Genomic DNA, 22,923 nt, shown 5'->3' on the forward strand with positions numbered 1-22,923 from the left:
GAGGGGAATTTTTTCCCTTCCCTAAGAGAGGTTTTGCTATCAATTTACTGTTGTGTGTAAACCGAAAGGGATTATTTGGCTAAATACATGAGGACTGAATTACTTCCGTCATTTTAGCAAAAGCAAACTGCAGAATCTTTTCTGTACTACATCAAATATTAATTCTATCTCCCTTGTTTTTTATTCCTCTCTGCCACCTCTCCCAAATAAACAATTTGTACTGTTTGGTAGTATTGTAAGATAGAAAGTGAGCAATCAAAATTCAGACGAGAACCTGACAAGTACAATCCTTTGCAGTTCTAACCTTCTTAACTAGGAGCACCTCTCCTATTTACTGGCATCATAGAACACATTGAATACTCCGAAAAAAAAATGGAATTCCTAGTACAGAATGGAGAGGAACATTCTGAGCAAATGAGCAGAGTGACAGAATTGTATTTAGTTTAGAAAACTGTTTAATACTTACTGGAGATCATGCAAAATCTATTAGAGAATGTGGCTAGTACTTCTGAAATAACTAGTTAAAAAATCCACTTTTTCACCCAAAATAAATAAAAAAACCCCCACCATATATTTCCAAGCACTATGCCAAATGGTAAGCTTATCCTGCAAAGCTGACTTTAGTAAAGCAATGTCAGCTTTCACTTGCTGGAGTGTGAGAACCTCTTGGTGTTGCCGTTACTCATCAGGATGTATTTTCAGGTTCTTGTTATTATTAAGTAGTAGCAGCAGCAGTAACAACAATAATGATAAATAAAAGACTACCAACAACTAAAATAATATGAAAAATGTGACATTTTTCCAAGAATTCTTTGAGACATTTTGCACACATAATGCCCTAGCATTTGGATAGGGCAAGTTGAAATGTGAGGAGAAACTGTTTTGGTGTCACCGTACCTTTTGGGGAAGAAATGCTATACAAATGGCTTCTGCAGGTGGTTTGACACATTTTAATTAAAAGATCAAATGTTGGTTTTTGAATTGAATCTGTGCAAACAGACCAAGTGACATCATAGGGTGCTCTGCATAGGCACAGTGTTTATATCTGCTAGTAATTGTAAGGCTGAAGCTTTATGAAGCCTGGGAAACCTTTCAGTATTCAGAAATTATGCCAGTGATGATGATAAATAATATACACAGAAATATATGAAATAAAAGAGAAATTCAGAATAAGGATACCCTTGGCAATAAAAAAAGAAAAAGGATTTTTTGATGTTCCAGGTCTAAAATTTAATGGAAGTCCTCTAAGCATGTTAGCTAATAGCTTGTGTTTTGTATTTTAAAGTGAATTAAATTGACAGGGTGGTAGTTGAGTTCTTCTGGAGTGTAATTTTAAAGTTAATTTGTTGGTTTTGGTGGGATTTTTATAGCAAATCTGCCTGCATTGTAATGGTCAACAGCAAGACTGAAAAAAGTATATTTCTTTATGCTTCTGACAAATGGCAACATCTGAAACAAATTTCTCTAGACAAAGAAAAGGAGTATAAAAAGTTTTTCTATGACACAGAACTCTTTTTGGCAGGGCTCAGGATTCAGGTGTGTTATGATGGTGTTTAGGTTACAAGGTGCAAGACTTGACTCTATACCCTGAAGACAATAAATTCATCATGGCAACCATCACATTTAAGTAGCACAAATCATGCTGTAGGAGTCAGCGGGATTCAGTGATGGGGCCATGGTTTGTGATTTCTTTTGCTGCTCAGGCAGAGCCCCGCTGGGGGGACTTGAGCGAGTTATTTCTGCCCAGAATTGCAAAGGGCTTTAGACATCTAACTCTGTTTGAAAGCCTGGCCACTCACCCCAGTCTGCCTTTTGCACATTTTGTCTGCCCTTGATTGCCACAGCCCTCTGATGTACATCTGCAGCAGCTAGGGATGTGAAGTCTGGTCTCAGCAGGGCTTCATGGAAGGGCAGTCCTGGTTTTGCTTAGGTGTGTCACTCTGGCAGAAAGTGTTCTGTCCCTGAGCATTAGGTCCTTGAAAATCTGAGTTGAAAAAGTGGTGTGGCTCATGTATGCCTCCTATCCAAATACTGTAGGTAAATCCAAGTAGATGTAAATTGCTGTAGCTGTGCTTAAATCAGTGTCAGCACAGTTCTGAGTGCTGTGTGTGTGCCATGTGCATGTGTGTGCCCAAGCCAGGCACCGTGTGTGTCTCGGAGCCCGTGCACATGCTTGGCTCCACAGCCCTGACACACTGCTAGCAGCTGATGGCCTCATCAAGCCCAAAGCCTCTCAATGTCAGGCACTGCTCAAGCATGGTAGGAGGAGTGCACCTGACACAGGCCTGAGGTCTTTCACCCTGGAGCTCTGGGGCCACGTTCATCAGGCTGTTTGTGTTGTCAGGGGCTACCTGATCTGGCAGCAGAGTTCTGCCACCATGCCTCTCCTGGCTGCACGTGCTGCTGCTCTCCTGGTGATCCCCAGCCCACTGTCAGACTCAGCAGGGCCTGAGCTGCTCCAGCTGAGCTTGAAAAGCTTGAAGGCTTGGAAGTAAGATGCTGGATGTCAAAAGTGTAGATAACCATCCGGGTTTGTTGATTCTACTGTGGGGTAGTAATGACCAAGACAGGGGCAACTGGCATAGATAAAGGTAATAAAGGCTTAAATTGCCCTAGCAAGACTCATCCAGATAACATCTGCCATCTTTCTGTACAGTTTAACCATGCATAATAGCAAGAGATCAGACCCAGGATGTCCAATGGCACAGGACAGTCTGTTATCCAAGCCTTGCTTCCCAATGCACTGAAATTTTGGAGGAACTGTGGTGTTAAGGGAAGAGATGCTGCACACAATTCATGGTATAGATGGCATTACTCCCACTATGTATAGGATGTATACACAAGCACATATGCATTTGTTTTGAAAAAGGTAACTATGAGTTCTGGTCGTTCTGTCGTATATGGATAGCTTTGTTATTTCTTGGGGAACTTTGAGACATAATGTACTTTGCAATCAACTGTGGTTGAATCAGCATTACAAAGTGATGTGTGACTTAGCATGTATGAAATGGTAAAGGCAAACAAAATCTGTGTCTAAATACATGGTATAGCTTTAGAGCAGAAACTGCAGTGTTGTGCAATTTCAGTAGTCAGCATTTGATATCATTTTCTGCATTTCTGTAGCAAAGTCCTGCAGATATTAGTGTAAAATGTAGGTGCCACTGAAAGCGTTCTTCGGTCCCAATGTTTTCTGGCTGAATTTATAAACAGAACCTGAGCTGCTATGAATAAATAACTGAAAAGCTAATACCTAAAAGAATCGTTATTGACCCACCCAGAAGGGTCTGGCAGTGACATTTTGGCACGGGTGCTCTTATTTTCAAGTGATATGAGCCACTTAGAATTCAGCATGGTTAAATTTTCATGATGCATGCACCAAAAGGCAAGGTGTTAAACCATCAGATGCTCTGCCTTATTTATAACACCTATCCATCCTTCCTCTCCCCCCTCCTTCTCTTACAGTTAATAGAAAGATTCATGATTCTTCATGGTTGTCTATCTAGCGTCTGACAGTACCGACTGCACTGCTAAAGCAAGTCACTATCTATAATTGATATCCTTCTATGGAATAGGGTACCGGCTGCAATTGAAGGGTTTTGCTGAAAGCTTTTAAATCCTGACAAGTTCTGCCCTTGTTCTGGTTGTTGCTGAGCTGCACTGCTGAGATCCCAGGGTTATTTGAAGTTGATGCAAAGGGGCGCGTGTGTTGCACATTAGCAAAGCACAAAGTTGGCGAGCCACGTTAGAGCTGCCACTGCATTCTCCTGCCAGGTAGTCTTATTTACAGTGCACTGCACTCCTGAAAAGGCTGCTTACATTAATGTTTGAAATGTCTATTAGTGGTTCCTTTCTTGCCCTTTTTTCTTTTCTGCAAAAAATTAAAAGAACGATCTTATTTATTTTAAAGCCTCAGTTTGCTGCTGGGGTCTTTATCATTCAGCTGTTTAATTAATTTCTCTGCCCAGCGAGATATTATAATTGGGCTTAGCTGAGCTCAAGTTTGTTTTAAATATGTGAGCGCCTAGAAGCTAATAAGATATTGTATATATTTATAAATCTGCTTTTTGTTGCAGTTTGTCCCTTTTTTCCCCCCAGAAATCAGTTAAGAATAAAATATTGCAAAAGGGTTAGATGCTAAAGATAAAAGTTTACTTAAGAAAATTATCCTTCAAGGAAATGACTGAATTTATTGTTAAATATTAATACAATGGCAATCAGAAAAATGCAGTGCTGCCTATTTCTCATCCCCCTTGCTGCGTAGCCTTGATGATAATTATTTTTTATTCAAAAACTGCTTGAAGAACTGTAGAGCTATTTTTTGTTAGTGTTTTCTCCTGAATTTTGCAGCAATAAAATTCTTTCATTGTTGCTACATCTGATTAGATGAGATCAAAAAGCCCTAAACTATCAGCAGTGGCTTATATTCAGGATTCCATTTGCTGAGGTCTTCCTGCCTGTTTGCAAAGCCTAGTTGACTGGAGCACTCCCCTGGCAATCCCCTGGGATTGTACTTCTCCACATGGTTCCCTTATTGCACCAGAGGGCAGCTTCTTGTGTTTTTCAGGTACCCCACATGTTCCCAAGGCATCACAGTGCACTGAGAGTACCCAAAAGAACCATTACATGCAATTCTGAGACTGGAGTTTCTTAATGTTCTTGGTCTCTGTTCCTACAGAAAATAAACAGTGGGTTCAACCCTAACCAACAGAATTTGGCCAGCAATCCATGGCAACCTACATAAACCCCAAACTGTGCCCACATCCAATCTCTGCTTAGGTTTTACAGCATCTGTGAGGTGCCTTAATCAATCCTGTGCACCTCAAAACACTTATGAACATCAGGAGGTAGGGAGCACACCACTCTGAAGGACTAGCCCGCTTTACAGTGGGTGATTTTGGATGCCCAGAAATAAGGAACACTGAAAGTCAATAGATTTGAAAGTCTCACTTTCTCTGTTACTGTGCTGGCTTTGGCCTGTGGCTTCTTCCTCAGCTCGTCTCCTGTAGAAGAGCTGTAGGTAAGGACTGGGGAGAGCTTCACCACTCTTCTCTAAACAAAGATCCAGCTGCAATAGGAGGATAAACCAGATTAAAGCAGTTCCCCTGAGTATTAGCTACAGTGCACCAGACCTGTAAGTGACCCTGAGAGTTGCACATTGCCTACCATTGCAGGGGGAGAAACTGCCCTATAAGCAAAGGACCCCAAAGCTGCCAAAGCCAAGCAGGTGTTGGTTGCAGCTGTCTGAGTAGGCATCTGCACCTAAAGGGAGGCAGTTGCACACATCTGGCCCAACAAACAGATTATCCTTCATGAATTAGTGGTCTCTTTTCTCTGGGTCCTGGAGGTATGCTTGCAAACTGGTTGTGGGGCAGGTGAAGTCCCAACTTTGTGAAGCAAGTCCCTTACAATCCCAAACGGGTGTAATTACACATCCCAGTTTGCATACTTCTCAAAATACATTCAGGGATTTCCTTAATATTTAATTCTTCTTTGCAGAGGCAGTTTTTGGTACTTTTTCATTGCAGTTTTGTTTGGCTCTAGCTTCTCAGTAACACAGAGAAGCCTCAGCCCATTCACAGGCTCATTGTGCGTGGCAGTGACAGCTACTGCCCTGACAGGTTCAGGAATGTTTCCTTTAAATTGAAAAGAGTAAAGACTAGATAAGAACGTGAAATCCATTATAGTAATCATCATCATTTTTTCCTGACGAAAGGAGAATGTTTTACGTACAACAGCAAAGGGGGTTCTGTTGGTGGTTTTATTCTATTTCATCTTGTTTTATTTTTTACTCACTGGGGTCTGGACCCTAACCCATACTTGGGAAAGGAGTGCTGTGGACAAAAGAAATGCATTCTTCAAGTGAGACACGCCCAAAGCTTGGGCTGAAAGTTGGGACAGCTTGAAGAAGGCAGGGAGTTATTTCAGTGGCAAGCAAGTGCCATGGGAAGGCTTTTTTCAGTTTGTCCACCCCCTAAATATATTTGATCTTTGTAGCTGTGAGGGTACAAAGGAATAGAAGAAGAGATAATAGCGAATAATCATAAGAGACATCTGTACAGAAGTTTTTAGATTTTGAAATCTCTTGCTCATTACCTGTTTAAAGGCTGATTTCTAATTATGACACCACCTTACTGTGTTGGATTATAAGCTGCTGAGCCCATTCTTTTACACTGTGCCAAAATTGTTGAATTGTTTATAGGCCAGCAATTTATTAGATGGCATAGCAAAGCTGGTAAGCAGCTCTGTGCCTTTGAGAGCATGTTCATTCTCTCTTGGTTTCTGTCTGGGTATCTAACAGTCTTGTTTAAATTAAGCAAGTCTTTAACCCCCCATCAGAGGTGTGCATGTAAGTGCTGTTGGGTTTTAAGGTTAAGTAACCACAGACAGACCTCACTGCTGTTCTGGAGCCTCAGTAGCCCCCAGGCTCTGGCACGGCCCCTGCTTGTGCTTCTCAGCACATCCTTGTTCTGCGTCAGTCACCACCCTGCCCTTTGCCTCCCAGCAGTGCTAAAAGTCATCCCTGCTGCCTTGTGAAGAGATCTTACTCACTGTGGGCTTGACCCAAAGGCCAGCTGTGCTTTGGCTCAGGTCCTCTTAAGCACTCCACTACACAAGTGCATCAGCAGTCTCCCTGCCTGGAGTCTAGCTTTTGATGAATCACAGAGAAGAAGGGGGAAAAAATAACATGGGGATTTCTTTTTTGATAGAGAAAGGTTTACAACAAAATAAATCCACCCTAATCTGTGAAGTATTAAGAGGGGATTTAGAGAGAGAAATGTAATCATTTTTTAATTTTAATTCCTCTGTAATTAGCATTTCTTTCACAGCATTAAGAAAACTTGTTGTTAGTCTGCTGCTGCTATGGCTTTATGAGTTGCCAAAGTCATTGTCTTTCAATTGGTATCCCTGAAAGAGGTTGTTAAACTATGATATGTCCTTTAAATAACACTTCTTTTTCACTGTTGTTAAGTAGGGACAAACAGTGCTCCCCCTGTGCCCTGGGGAATTACTCTACCCACTCTACCCATAGTGAGTGGGCCCTTGGGTGGAAAGGGCTGTGCAGGGCTTGACTTTGGGCCATGCTTTTAACCACACAGCATTATTTAGGTGGTTTGTGGATATACATACTTACTTGAAGTGTTTGCCTGAGAGTTCAGCTGGTGAGCACTTCCGAGTTACTGATATTTCACAGGTGACCTCCAGTTTTGGGGAGAAATGTAGGATAAGAAGCTGCCAGCCAAGTCCCAGGGGAGCCCATGCTAACTGAGTGACAAACTCATAGGCAAGAGTAAAGCAGCAAACTGAATTGACTCTTCACCTCCTGACTCTTGTTGGCATATCATGGAGAAGAGAGAAAAGGAAAATCCCTCCCTGCCTTAATTTTGCTGCCTCAGAGCTGCAGGGAGGGCTGGGCTTATGCATGGGCTTCAGGGACATTTCAGTCCTGACAAAACGGCCTGGACATAGATGTTCTTTCTAGTCAGCTTTTTCATGCCTTGCTTCTGTTAAGTGATTTGATGTTACATAGCCCGTGTTATTAGGATGAACCAGTGGGAGATCTACCTTGATGTGCTTGGTGTTTCATGTCTCTGCACTGCTTTTCTCACCCATATTCTACCAAAAATCTACCTATAGTAAACCAATCCTGAGAAGAATAGAAATCTGTGAGTGCTGACTCATCTGCATGTGGAAGTGCTTTTTCTGAGACAGAAGTGGCAGATCAGCATGTACAAAAAGAGGCAGGGACAGGCAACTGAAACACAGACATGAGTGAAGTTTCTGCATTTGGTTTTGAAAGGGCTGGGCTGTATGGATGCATTTTTGCAGTCTCTATTGTTTGTGTAGCCTCTTTATAGAAAGAAAAAGAAAAATGAAAAGCAGATGAGCCTTTTATCGTGGTGAAACAAATCCAGTGTTATCCTGTGCTTAAACTTTAGTGTAAGCATGACTTTTCTTCAAGATGTTGAGTACCTAATCTGTAAAATGAATGGGTGGTGGTTTTGTCAGGAGTGGGTCCTCTGGTGGCTTGCACTGTAGGTATGAGGTCTGCATATCCCATTCTTATGTGTATCACAGGGCTGAGATGCTGCAGTTCTCTCTGAGATAAAGTAGTCAAGCTGAAAATGAAACAAAGCTCCAACTGTATCCCTCCTTGTGTTTAGCAGAGATAAACTACAGTGGAGTCTCAGTGCTGCTCCGTTTGGCTTCTGGCAGCAGCTTTAATTGGTAAAATGCAGATTTTTTTTTTGATCAAGAGAGGATTATTCTTGTTATCAGTCTGGAGCATCTTATTTCAAGATGAAAAGGCTTTGCTGAATTACAGATGCCAACATTTTTACAAAGCACTTTGGCGATTGACATCTCAAAGAGAAAGTATGATTTATTAGCCTATAATGGCTAACACCCAGCACTGGGCTAGGTCCCACTGATTTGTGAAATTGCTTAATATGAATTGCCTTTTTGTGCAATTCAAGCCCCAGGTTTTTCAAATAAACTTAAAATATAAAGTGTATGAAACATTGCATACCTGAAAAGGGAGAAGGGTAATGGGACTGTGTAGGTAAAAAGAAAAGAAAAGCAAAAGGAAGAGAGGGATAAAGAAAGAGAGAGAGAGAGAAAGAGAAAAAGAGAAAGAAAAGAGACAGAAAAAAAAGACAGACCTATTTCTAAATCCATCTTGGTGGTGCTTTTTTACAGTAGTTTGGTTGAAATGTTGGCAGGGTAAAGATTAATAACAAGCCTTGTCGCTATCAGTACTTGCTTGTCGATTCTTTGTAACAGGGCTGTCTGTTCAGCATGGAAATTATTGATTAAATAAAAATTGCTATTAGATTGTGATGTGATCCATAATCACAAACAATGGTGGACATTCTTCTTTCAGATCCAAAGCCATGCATCAAGTTTTTCCTTGCAGCAATTTATATTGTGCTGACACTCGCACCCATTAGGCTTTTATCCTCTCCCACATGTGCCAAGAAAGCATGAAAAGAAAGAACAGCAGCAGCACAGCACTGGGTAGGCACTCACTAAATTTTCAGAGAGAAGCACAGTACAGATAAGTCTGTCCTTTGCTTCTGGTTAACACCTTACCTCAGAAGTGATTCCTGCCAGATAAGCACAACACACCTTGTATGCATCCAGGGAGGTCCAGTATGGTTTGCAGGAGGGGACTGTAGGAGTGTATTATTTTAGGATTCTGTAGCATGAAGGACAAGTCTCTTTCCCATATTTATGTAGCTCTGATGCTTCCTAATTTGAGGAATTCAGGATTGGAGCAGATTACTTAAAACTGCATTACTTTAGGCTGAGTTAATTAAAAAGATAATATCTTACTCTTCACAGCACATGTGAGCATGGTACCAACTTTCTCCTGTGAAAAACTCCTTTGTCTAAAACTAAAGGAAACTTAGTGAAAAAAAAAATTTGAGAGTTTAGCTACTTATAGGAGCTTCTGTCCCTTTGTTTCTGTATACCTTAAACAATATATGTATGTCAGAACTGATCAAGCCCACCTGGCCTGGCTGTTAGGCAGAAGCATTCCTGTAGGTCTGCTCTTTTCATTGTACAGTGTTTCGCCACTTACTAGCATCAGGCAGGATTGCCACAAGAGTTCTGTACCTCTGTACAGGAGCTGAGAATAGAGAGTCTCAATACACTGTGGATATGCTGTGATTTTGTTGTTAGTGTAAGTTTTCTTAAAGTGAAGGCCGTATCCTTTAAACCATTATCAGTGCTAATTATTGAATAATATATTGCACAATTCCTCTCTCTCTCTCTACCATTGGGGTAGTGTTTACATTTCTTTATTGAGCCTGAATTATGTGTAATATTGCCTCAGATAACCAAGAAAACCCTGCCTGCAGTATTTGACCATTTGCCATATTATGGCTTTAACACTCAACTTTAAAGAGTGTTTAACAGTGAGCTTAGCTTACTCTATTATGCAGGGCAAGTACAACATTTTCAGGCTTGGCCACTGTCATTTAAATCAAGAGACCACTTCATTTTGCAAAGTCAGAGCATGTGCCTTGCACGCCTCCCTCCAGTGCAGCCACTCTCTCTCTGCATGGATCAGAGCCAAGGGATTACAAGCCAGGAAATTAATTGCCAAGGGGATTCCAACACTTATGGTTAGTAAAAAAAGCTTGAACAAAGAAGTATGTTTTATATGACATTCTGAAAGTGCCAGGCTCCAGTTCTGAATAGTTTTTGGGTGAGGAAGAGTTACAGAGATACAGGACTGTTCTTTGGTTTGCTGCTGCAGATTCCTGTGGTTGACTGCCAGCACAAGTCTGTCCCATTCAGATGATGCCACAGTGGTGTATAGGAGAAGATAAAAATCTTTGAGATAAACCAGACTATTTAGGATTGATCTTTAGTTACCAAAGGCCGTTATAAGTTCACTGGAAGTCAATTAAAGTTAATGTGTGGAATGCAGGGGCAGAAAAAAATAGGCCTTGGCTCTTTTTAAAGTGTTTTAGGTGATACTCCATGTTCTGCTATGAAATCCTGCACAGTTTTCATTGCAACAACTTAAACATATATCTTCAGATGCAGCACTGTTTATGGCACATATGAAAGGATGGAAAAATGTTATCCCATGGCAAAAAAGATAAAAGAAGGTAACTCTGCTGCTGCTGCCTGAAACATCAAGTGTGACTAACTTTTAAAATGGGAGAAAGACCTTTGCTAGCCCTGAATTTGCTAGGATGTGACAGGGATGATTAAGCATAGCATGGATGCAAAAGGGAAATTCTAAGTGGATGTCCAGTGAAAAAAACAAAGGGAGGTCTTAGAGCAGCAATAAACTGCTGCATGTGCTGAAGCTTGTTAGACATGTTTCTTGGAGGTGTTAGGAGGAAGAGCTCCAGTTACTTCCTCCAGTCCAGTTGTGATGTTGTGGCTTTAAGACACTGCTGATGCTGTCAGCTGCTGAAGCTGGATTAATTCTACCAGGATCTCCTCTGTGATTAAATATATGTTAAAGCATATTTTGCCTGTAAAGATTTTGGCATTGCTTATCACTGCCAGCATTTTTTATTTTAATTTCTGTGAAAAGTCACAGAAGTCACTATATTTTCAGATTTTGTAGAGGTTTTTATTGCCATTCATTGCTAAACGTGGATTAGGCATTATCTCTAATCTGAACTGCAGCTTTCATAGTTTATGTATAAGGAGACACTAAGTGCATTTATTGAAAAACAATGCTGTTATTCAATAGTCTCTTTCTGCAGATAAAGCATTGGTATTTTAATCATATGAACAATTTGTATGTGTCCATGTGGTAAGCACAAGGGCTCTCTTTACAAAAAATTAGAAAGAATTACTGATTGATTTACACAGGAAGATCCTGATGAGGAATATATTTTCTTTCATTTTAAGTGGGTCAGTATTATCTGTGCTGTAATTACTAATAAAGTACTAAAAGTAGAAGAAAGTGCATGATTTTATAAAATCTGGTCCAAGGTTAAACCAAAGGAGGTGCATGTTTCTCAGCAAGTCCTATATACATGCTTAGTGCTACTGCCCATATGCTTAGTGGACCTTGAAAAGCAGATCCATTTAAATATCTGGCATTTATCTTGCTATTTATCCCCTTTAGGAAGAAAGGATTTTCAGTTGAAGAGGCAGTGATTTAACTTTTTCATAAAGTATCAAATATTTTGCTAATCTTTTTGCATAGATAGATTACCCCATTGTATCACTCCTGGAGTTTGGAAGAATTCAAAATCTCGTTAAAATGGTACTTTTTAGCTTTTCCTTATTTTCCTCTTGCTATCGCCTTTCATAGGTTTCTAAGTTGGTTCATGGAATTAAGCAGTTTTTCTCTGCTAATATAAAATTGTATAAAGCTGCTGTAATATATAGTTACATTTTAATTCAAAGGGCCTGTTGATTCTAAACTAGCTCCAGTATATTTCCAAACACATGCACTGAAAGGCAGTGTAAATTTTAACAGATTTTTGTCATTAAAGCTTTACAATTTTTATAAAACAGCTCTGTCTTTATACGTTCATTTGGTGCACCAGTTGGGATATTTTGCTGGGTATTTTCTTTCTTCCATTTTTTTTTTTCTCTTGGCATCTTTACTCTTAAGCTTTTATTTCTTGGCTCCACTACTCTGATCTGTGCTGTGGAATGTAAAGATTAGGAACCTCTTCCAATTTTATTTTCTTGTGAACATGGCCTGTGTTAAAGGAGAATATTATTACTTTTAGCATGGTTTGAACCCACAGCTCAATAACTAACTATAGGAGTTGCTAAAGCCCCACTCCTGCAGAGAGCTCAGTGTGTTGGACCCAGTTGAATTTAATGGCCTCCAGGCTGCCATAAGAGCTCATGTCAGCAGAGCAGCTCATTGAACCAGGATCTGTGCAGCTTGGCCAGGAGCAATGGCTGGAATTTATCAAAGCCAAACAATATGGGGGGAGAATAGTTAATTTCAGGTTTAATATATACAGCAGGTCTGATTTCCATTGAAGTCAGATGAGTTATGGTGGGAGGAAGGAGGCCTATAGTTTTTTGTCTTCTGCAGAAATGTGGGAAAACATCCAAAGTATTTAGTTCTGCTTCGTGTGTGCTGGTGCGCTTCTGTCAAAAGCAGGAATGGTATTTTCATTCTTCATACTATTTGCAAATAAGATGAAATACCTTATTGTAATGCCTCTTTATGATTACTTCCTTCTCATGTGTGCTGGCAGGAGTCTTCTGTGGTCTGTCTTTGCCAGAGAGAAAAAATCCAGAAATAGAATATATGTGTGTGTGATACTAACATCTGTAGCAGTGCTAAGTGTCGAGCTGTTCAAGTTTTTCAGTTTTGTTTTTTTTTTTTAAGGTAAGTCCTGTATGTTTTTGTTAAAGATTGTACACAGCTGTACATGACTTCAGATTTGTAAAGAAGAGTAAGCCATTGCTCACCTTAGGTACTGCCTGTGAGGGAGATTTTTAACATGGTTTTCCTGAAATTCTCCAGCAGTTGCATGTCAAATCAATTTTTATCCTTAAATGCAAAGATCATGAAGCAGAAAATTTTGAAGTTGAGCCTCAAGTGGTTTTCTCTCCTTCCATATTCAGCCACTCCTAGAAGATATCATTTTCCAGGCAGCATTCACTGGCAGTCTTAGAACCAGTGAAGCAGATGTTTGGCCAGTCTTTACCCTCCTCCCCATCCAACTGTAGGAAAACTTCTCCCTTGTTTGTGCACTACTGCTTTGGCTAATTGAGAGAGGAATGTCTAATGGATCTGAGGGGAATACGGAGCTTTGCAATGTGAATTTCCTCTCTTGTGAGCTTATGACTTGAACAGACATTGCACCTCCTTGAAATCATGCTGTAGAGCTATTTCCTGAAGGCAAATGCCCTTCCTGCAGCTCAAGCTGTAGAATTCCTGCCTGTAGCCACCTCTCAGAAAACCTTTGGAGAGAGCTTGGATGCATGTGTGATGGAGAAGAATGAGAGGAAAGCAGGCAGAACAGGCTGAAGATCATCAGTGCAGGGTTAGGGTATTAGATTTGGGAGAAGACCACCTTCATTTGCTCTTACACCGTTAACATCACAGTTTCATCATGTAGTCAGCAGTGGGTCTTAAACCCTTCAGCACATGGCCTTTGTCAAATTTATTCTTCCATCCTGGTCTTTCAAATCAAGTTTGAATTCTCTGTCACTGGTACACACTTCACCTGTCTTTTTTCTCCCTGTGCTTTTCTCCTTGGTAGTCTGCTTTGGGGCTCTTGTTACGCTGCAGGTGCCAAATTACCCTATATTTTTATCATATGACCTTTACATAGAAGGTGTAATATATAGGTGTAATTGGGAGACCTAAATGTGAAGAGCATTAAAAAAAACAAGGTAGAAGTGAGACAAACACACACACACACACACACACACACACACACATATATATAAGCTAATTTTTGTAAAAGTGAATTCTGTGCATTGCTGAATTCTTGGTGAAACTCAAAGTTATAATGGACTTTTTCCTGTGATGTTGCCTTTTAAAAAGGAAAAACCATACAGCAAAAGGCTTTTGTGCAGTTAGCACAGCAGTTCAGATGCTCAGAGCAGCTCTCAGCCTGTGTGTTCCAACACACACAATCTACACCAGGAAAGATCCTGAAGCAAGTGGAAGTTGGAAGGGAGTTTGTCAGCACCTTTGCAGTGGTGTGGAGCATGTAAGACCACCTGCAGGAGCTGTGCAGGGAGGGCAGCCAGGAGAGCTGGGAAGCACTGCAAACAGCAGGCAGGTAGGAGAAGGTGCTGGGAGAAACACCAGGAGTGGTCAGCTTGCAGTTGGCCCTGTTTACTCTTCCAGGAGCACTGCAGGGGCACTTCTGCCCTACAGGCTCCTTCATCTCAGTGCTCCAAGAATTTGTCATCCTCATGTAACCCTTTTGCATCTTTTCCTGCTTCAGTAGTTCTCAGGAGAGCAGGGCTCCTCCTTGGAGAGCAGAGGTTTAACCAAAACATCCCTGTTCGAGAACAATTGACTTGAGCATTTGGCTTGTAGTTTCCACTATCAGTTCCTTCTGCAGCCTCCTCATGGAAATGCAATTAGCCTGTCCTGGGGCAAGTGGTTAAAGAGAGAAGTAGAGACTTTTTGTTAAAAAAAAAATTAAATCAGGAAGCTGTGATACCTTGCTTGAACTAAGGCAAATGTGATACAAAGCATCAGTGCTGGAGGAGATGGTAAAACCCAGTTATCATGACAGCATGCATTGAAAAATTACTTCTCTACAGCTGGGGAAAGAAAAAAAGGAGTAAAGAAAGCTGGAATTCCTGTACCATACCAGCTTCACATATTAGTGCCCCAGCTAGAAATACAAGAGTGCAAGTTCCAAGGAAAACAAGGCACTTGATTTTTGACTGAGTTATGGAAGAGAAGATCAGAGAAGAAACAAACCTGAGTCATTGAAACACCTTTCCTACCACTGCAGCTGGAATGATTAATGTCCACACATCTATGTTGATGTCCTGGCAGAATTTCATTTCTTAAATGTTCTGGTTTAGCAAATAAAGATGTGATTTCTGCCCATGCTTTATAGCTGCATGCTCTGACACAGGAAATCAAGGGAGAGCTGTAAAACATTGCCCTTGATAGGAGTGCATTTTGCTGCTAACAGACTTAACTGTACTGCATATGTGAATATATGTATATTAAATGAAACAAGAACAAGATGTGATCTTATTGGGAAAGAATCCCTGCAATATCCCAGAAGTTCCATTCACTCCACAGAATATACCAGAGTCTACCAAAAAGCTGTCCAAAACCTGGAAACAGATACAGGCTGAGGGGGTTGGTTCCCAGCCTGACAAGAAAGCTGTGTTTGCCCTGTTGGTATTCTATCACATCCATACTGGATAACTGCTATATCAGAGATTAAAAGAAGGTCATGCTGTATTATGAACCACTGTCTTTATTTTTAGGATTAGATAACTTTTCTCTTTTTTCCCCCCACTGATTCCCTTTATATCCTAAGGGCAGATCCTTTCTCTTGGGTCAGGAATGTAATAAGGCAGGTTTTCCTCTCTCCAGGATATTGTGTCTGTCTCACTGTGTTTAAATTGCCACAGAAAGCTCTTCTGAGCAAAATACAGTATTTTCTTTGTACAAGAGCCAATGATTGACGTATCCATGGGGACTTCTCTGTCTTTAGCATTTAAACATACAAGTTGGATATGTTTAACGTATTGATAGGCAACGAAGACAACTACAGGATTTACTGCAAGAGAACAAAAGGAGAAGCAGAAAGAAAATATCTTTTTCTTTCTTTAACTGGGGGATTTAGAAATTTTATTGCTGTTTTTAGGACAAAGAGATAAAAAAAAATAATCAGACCTATATTTTCAGCTGAAGGAGGGAGGTGAAAAACAAACAGTCCTGGTGAGCTGTGTCCTTTGAATTAGCATATTACTGTTTATTAGTAATACAGTTTCACATTTAGAGAACAAGACTTATCCAATCCCATATGTAAAAAGTCATTTGATTCACCATGGCTTGCTTAGACATCATTTGAGGCAAAAGGATGATTCCTGCTCAGGAGTACAGTGAACTCCACAAAATGCAGAAGTTCATTATTAGTTTGATTGCTCTTGGCCTTTGTGCATTCCTTGCTTCTGAACTTGTATGCCCCATGAAACAGGGACAGTCTCTTCCCATGTGTTACACTGAACCCCAGATCTTTACTGAATTTTTACATATGACTGTAAACCCAGTCTTCTCCGAGTGGCAGCTGTGCTGGTCCAAGAAAGCTGTTGACCCCAGTTGTTTGTTGCAACATCTCTGAGGTTCCCTGCAGTCTGCCATTTATTTGGGAATGCTCCCTCAGACACTGGAGCCCTCCTTTCTTACTGTTTCCATCCTCTCTTCCAGCCATTGGTTTCCATGCTGCCCTTCTCCTGTGCCTGTCATCCCTGTCCTTCTACATACATGGGTTATCTCAAGCTATAAATCATCATAATTTTTCAGTTGACTTAGGGCTTCTAATTTTGATTCCTCCCTTTATTCATTGGCTGCTGTTGCCAGTTCTCAAGGGACAAAAATGGGTATCCAGAACAGCACAGTAATAAATGAGCTTCAAGCATGAATTCAGCTGGAGTGCTGACTGGAGTCTCTTTTTTGTTCTTATAATTAAGTATTAACAATCATGGACACGGAGTTCAAATGTTAAGTTTGTAAAATAGGTAAGTTACATTTCCCATTTTCCACATGCTTCACTCCTTTTTGAACTAGCCAATTTTTTAACTGAAACTAACTTTATGTAGTAATTTTTTTTTCTTAATGTGTAGAACATTTTTAGTCGCACTGGAGTTACAAATATTTGTAGTATATATATTTAATTTTGCAATGCTTTTCTCTTGGTTTTGGCTGGGATAGAGTTAATTTTCTCCCTAATAGCTTGTACATTCTATATTTTGGATTCAGTATGAGAGTAAGATTGATAACATACAGATGTTTTAGTTGTTGCTGAGCAAAGTCAAGGACTTTTCAGTTTCCCATGCTCTGCCAGGGAACAGGTGCACAAGAAGCTGAGAGCGTACACAGCTGGGAACAGCTGACCCAGACTGACCAAAGGGATATTCCTTAACACAGGACATTATAGGATAGGATATAAACCAGGGGAAGTTGGCTGGGATGACCAATTGCTGCTCAGGGTGTGCTGGGCATCAGTGAGCAGGTGGTGACCGAGGGTATTGTGCATTGCTTTTTTCTGTTGGCTGTTATTCATGTCCCTGTTCGTATCTCCCTTTTTATCATTGTCGTTATTAGTGCTATTATAGTTTTTATTTTGGATTTTAAGCTATTCTTATCTGAACCCATGGATTTTACCTTTTTCCAGTTCACCCCATCCTTGCTGGCAGGGGCTGGTGGGAGTGAACCTGGTAGGTAGTTGTTGGCTAGTGTTAAACCCCTACAACCATTAAAAAAGCCACAGTCCTCTCCCATGTAACCCAAAAATATCTGATTATGAAATGTGGCATGCCACTACTCTTCATTTAAGTTTGCAATCATGACCATATCTATGGGGAGCAAGGGGCTTCATTTGTTAATAGTGGAAAATGTTGAAAATCAAGTACAGAGATTGAGTGACAAGATCAAACACTGAGGTGAGGAGTGCAGTGCACAGGCTATTTACTGTATTCATTATACACTGAGGAAATTACACACTACACAGCTGTGCAGTGTTTTTAAGATCCAGATGATCTTAACTGTGCATATTCCATTTTAGTAAAGGTGTCAAGACTGTGGAGGCACTGACCTGCTTTGGGCCAGATCAGCAAATTGTATAAATTGTCATGTTGCTAATCAGCATTAGCAGAGATCTGTCACAACAGCATTTCTTAAATCTTCCATAAAGTATGAAAGACAGCATCAAGAACTCTAATAGAATAACAGTAAGTGCATCCAAAGGAAAGGAAGCAGGGTTGGAGATAGTTGACTGAGCTTCTCCACAGCATGTGCCTATTTGGAAGTGCAGAATTCTTCATCTACAGCTATAGCTTCCACTTGGCTTTAGGAACTACAACCAGCTTAAGTGTTTATGCCACCATAAGGGCTTAAAGCAGCTTAAGTGCTTCTTCCATCTCTGGAACTAAAAATGGCTTAAGTATTTTTGCCACCCTAAGGACATGGGGTCAAAAGTATATTCTCAACTTGAGCAGCAAGGAGCAGACATTGGTCTCTTGAAGCTGTTTGGCCTGGTTGTGCCTGCAAAATCTTTAGTAGGGAAAGGGCAGACAGGATCTATACCTGTTATCCATCAGATAAGAGGAAATTAAAATGTATGCATTGTTTTAACAGACAGTCACAGAGTGTGACAGTGATTGGAATGTGTCTGAGAAGTCTGCTGAGGATTTCACTCCATGGAGATGCATTTTTTCCCTCCTCACAATGAGATTTCTATTGTCACAGGAGATTTCCTGGCTCACCAGGACCTCCTTTATATCCTGACTTTTTTACAATGCTTTTGTCTGTTCATCTTGCTGTGGATCATGGAGGCAACCTTTATCAAGATGTTAATGAGATGGTTGGGAGGCCAGTCTGATGTCATCTCTCAGTTGCCTGACTACCTAAAATGGTAACAAGGAGCAGCGATGAGTTGCATATTGCATCCCTGGGGGCAGGCAAGCTTGGGGACTTGCTTAAGTGGTGCTCTGTCACTGTTCTGAACACTGATATTCTTTTTTGCAGTCACTTGGATATCTCAGGAAACTCTGTAGGTCAAGAACCTCAGAAGTATGCACACCACTCATGAACAAGTGACTACTTTTAGTGGGAATCAGAGATCTAAAAACTTCTATGAATGTGGCCTTTAGCTTTCCTGGGCCTTAAGTCTCTGCCTCACCTGTGGCCATAGTAGAAGATATTTTTGCTGAGGTTTGTTGTTAGGAGAGGTACATTCACAAGCTATGAGGTACTCAGAGGCTTTGGTAATAGTCTCGAGTCTAAAGTGAATTTGAGGTCTGTACTTGCACTTAAGTGGTGACAGGGAAGTTTGAATTCAGTTATACCACATCTGGTGAGCCCTGGGGTACTTTACACTATTCTGGTCAAGAAGGTGGAAGTTGTACTAGAGCAGGTGAAGAGGCTGAGAGAGCAACTGATGGACTAATACAGTCCTCAAAGTGGCAATGGGGAATCTGGGAACAAACTGACAAATGGGACTCGGAATTCCCCGCCTCAAGCCAAAGCAGGTTAAGGGGGGAATGAGGACTTGGTCATTGAAGAGAAGACCGGAAGGAACTAGTTTATCTAATCCAGCAAATGAAGACAGAGAGGGGAGTGCTGTCTGCCAGTTAGTTAAGGTGGGGAAGGGAAAGAACTAAACACTCTGCAGGGAAGCAGAGCTGTTTAAGCTAAAGAATAGTGTTGGCACGAGAACAAATGAATATAAATTGGCTGTGAATAAATCGAAGCTACAAATTAGTTGCTAACCAGCAGAAGAGTGACTTCCTAGAAGCGCCTTCCACTGGGACCAGAGGGAGCTGATCACCAAGGTACTTAGAAGCTGAAGCTCTGTTTGTGACCAGGATTATGTGCAGTGGGACTTGCCATAGCAAGGGGATGGGCCTGATGACCAGGAACCTGTTTCCAACTGTATGTGGGCTTAAGGACAAATCTACATTCCCTGTGCAAAACACAGAAATAAAAGTGTTCCCTGCAGGCCTTGCAGGTCAGGGACAGCTAATCCCCTTCCAAACCAGCTTCAGAGCTTTCCAGTCTGGTATTGCCAGACACAGCCTCTGCCACATGTCCTCTGTGGGCTCCACAGCCCTCTTGTGCAGCTACAGGACAAGCTGTGTTTAGCACTGTGATGCCTCTTCACCTTTCACACTTTGTCCCCTATGCATCAAATGCAGCAGCTCTGCTGGTTTGAGGGACTTTTTGTGGCAGTACAGTACAGGGGGATATTTGTGCTAGAAGATGGGTTAAATGCTGCCTCTGCTTAATGTCAGTGGTGAGATCTAGTGAGAAGTTACTTAGAACCTCCTTTTTAGTTTTTTAAAATTCAGAGAAAGAACTGCGAGAAGATAAAAGTCTGAAATTGTTGTTGTATAACTGAAATTAAACCTAATTTTGGCAATGGGGTTATGTCTTTCACTTGGCCACTAACTTACCACATTATACCAATACAGCATGGTCTCTTCCCAGTTTCCTCCTACACTCTAGAGTAGCAAGTCTAGGTTAGAAAACAGAAATGTGAGATTCTCAGAATATTCTGCTCTTGCCACCAAATAGAACTTTGCTTTCAGATGCAATCTCAGTTGCAGTGACATTCTTTTTCTGATGTTCCTAAGTTTTTCCACTGGTATGGAGAGGCTTTTCCTCCTGCTGTTTGACTGCTGTGAGAGCACATTTGGCCTTTGTTTATGTATTGAAAAGCTAACGGGTACCATGCAGTCAGCTAGGATGTGCGCAGATTCTCCTTTCTTCTAAAAACCCTCTTGGAGGAGGGAAATGAAACACCAAGGTTGTTGCACCTACCTGCAGTGCCACCTCATCTGCTACAATATTGAGTAACAGGTACAGTTGGTATGGATTATATGAGAACATGCAGGATTTAAGGTGTTCCCTTTTCAGTAGTATTTCTTACCATGTAAGCATTTATGCTTCCAGGATACTGTGGATTTAATTTCCCATTACCTCTGGTTTCTCAGATTGCCCGGTAGAGATGACAGGCAAACTTCAGCCTTGATTTCAATTAATCTGGTGGGGTTTTATGCTCTGGAATTGAAATCCATCTCAGAGCTTCCTCCTTCAAAGGCAGGTCATTCTGAGACCAAAATCAGTATTTAGCTCAGCTCCCTCTGTTCGTTTTAGGGTGTTTTGGAATTGGATGATAGTAACAACATTTTTTAAAGAATAGAAAATGAGCCAGGACAAACAGAGGTTTGGTAATAAGCATTGAAGTAGCATGAAAGTGACTGGTATTCTGCAAATGACCCCTGTTCAGCAGCTTTTTGGAGCTGTGTGCAACGGGAGATAGCTTGTAGAATTCCAGCTTTTAATGGGGGCTTTTTTTTCAGGTCAGAAATTCTTAATAATACAGAGCTGACGCTTCAGAGCCTTATGCTAGCAAACCTGACACTAGGGAGTAATATCATTGGCTTTCATGCGCCTATTTACTGTAATAAGGATTACGGACATAAGTAAAACTTGCAGGTTTGGGCCCACAAAATTAAAAGAAAAGCCTTTTCACACCCTGAAACTGCATCAAAATTCAATTTCACCAGGAAAAAAAATCCTTCTGATCTAGTCCCTGGAATGTGACATTTCATGGGTGTAATAAGGTTACAAACAGATTATAAATTGAAACCCTATAATTCCTTATTGTACTGTACCAAAGCTTCTGCTTTGCATAATACTCTTATTCCTGACTGTTCTTTGTTTTACAAGCTCAAAACTGCTCATTTCCTCTCATAATAGAGACCAGGGAGCCAAAAACACCGTGTAAAATCCAAAGGTAATTATCTGAGTCAAAGAAACTGAATGCCAGAGTTCACAAACTTCTGAACTTTTCTAAATGATGTTGTTTGCACAGTGGGACCTCCCTCCTCTTTAAACATGTCACAAAAATTACACATTCTTTCTGCCAAATGATAATGGTAAAAAAATCCCAGTGTAGATTTAGTTCATGGTTTGCATTTGTGTAGTTCTGCCTATATGTCCACAGCAGATGACTGATGAGTTTTCTCATCATAACTTGAGCAAGTGAGGGTGTTTGAATCTCAGGATGGCAAACACTGTGAATCTCCTTACCTGAGAGCATTGCTGGTGCTGGTTTTCTAGCAAGTGTCTTTCTCCAGACCAGCCTTTTGAGTATTTGAACATATTTGTAGGTCTGCTAAAATATGATCCCTCTGCAAAAAGCAATTAAGCAGCTGTGAACCAAATAAATTACTCAGATTAGCAGATCACAGGCTCATTTATTCCAGGCTTTCCCTAAAGGTGAGGATCCTCAGAGGTATTGAATGAGAATGAGCTGGATTTGCAGGTGAGCTCTCAGGGGCCACTTGCAGCGTCAGAGCAATGAGGGAAAACAGCACAAAGAGGGGTTTGATTGTAGGAAGATCAGAGAGTCTGGGAAAGGATTGATAGAATAAGAGAGCAGGGCCACAGTGTATGGAGGGCCACAGTTGTGAGAGACCAGAGGATGATCACAAGATATTTGACAGGTAAGCCAGCGATGGAGAGAGGCAAATGATCATCACCACTCTGGGCAAGCTTTGTCAGCTGCTGCACTGAGCCTAGGCTGGGGACGGAGTGAGGAAAGGAGTTTTAGGCCCATGAGAAAGGTCAGTTTTAGAGGATTCTCATGCTGCTAAAGGTTAGAGGTCTAAGTAAGCTGGTTTTCAGGGACAAAGAGAAAAAAATTGTCCTATGGAGACATTCTCTGAAAGAGCCTCCATGGTGCCTGAGTGTCCACACAGCAGGAGGTAAAAGGAGGTGCTGTGGTGAAGTGATTGATCCAGCCTTGAGGCTTTTGTATCAAATGGAAAGCCTGTGTCACACACTCAAGTCTCATCCCCCTCGTGGCTGTGTAGGTTTAACCACATATCTCACAGTCTGTAATGTTTACAGAGAGATTTGGCCATGAATTACTTGAATGCATTTAATTTTGTCCCTTTACTTCTTTCTCTTTCAAGAAATAGCACACATTGCCTTCATTGAACTCTTTTGACGCCATTTCACAGCTCAGGGCATGTGTATGCTTCTGGTACAGGTGTGTGTACTGTGAATACAGATCTGCACTAGGAACTTTAACTCTTGCAGATTACAAGTTGTATGTTCCCCAGCACCTCTGCTCTGTTCATCCATCTGAGCCCCATAACAACTTTTAAGAAATGGCAATAAAGTTTCAGAAAAAAAGCTGTCATCTTTTACAGGTAATGGATGTCTGTTTTCCATGGCAATGGTGCATAATT

The 22,923-nt window shown here is 41.0% G+C and overlaps 1 protein-coding gene and 1 long non-coding RNA gene across 12 annotated transcripts in view; one reads left to right on the top strand and one right to left on the bottom strand.

The window, feature by feature from the left end:
- The window catches only part of LOC139591291 (uncharacterized), a 258,419-nt gene that overhangs the window by 214,870 nt on the left and 20,626 nt on the right, over positions 1-22,923 (bottom strand). The gene's annotated exons all lie outside the window — the stretch shown is intronic.
- The window catches only part of GLI3 (GLI family zinc finger 3), a 206,433-nt gene that overhangs the window by 166,559 nt on the left and 16,951 nt on the right, over positions 1-22,923 (top strand). The gene's annotated exons all lie outside the window — the stretch shown is intronic.

Source organism: Agelaius tricolor, unplaced genomic scaffold (genome assembly GCF_023055355.1).
Source record: "Agelaius tricolor isolate 1412-34295 unplaced genomic scaffold, bAgeTri1.0.p SCAF_6, whole genome shotgun sequence".
Lineage (NCBI taxonomy): Eukaryota > Metazoa > Chordata > Aves > Passeriformes > Icteridae > Agelaius > Agelaius tricolor.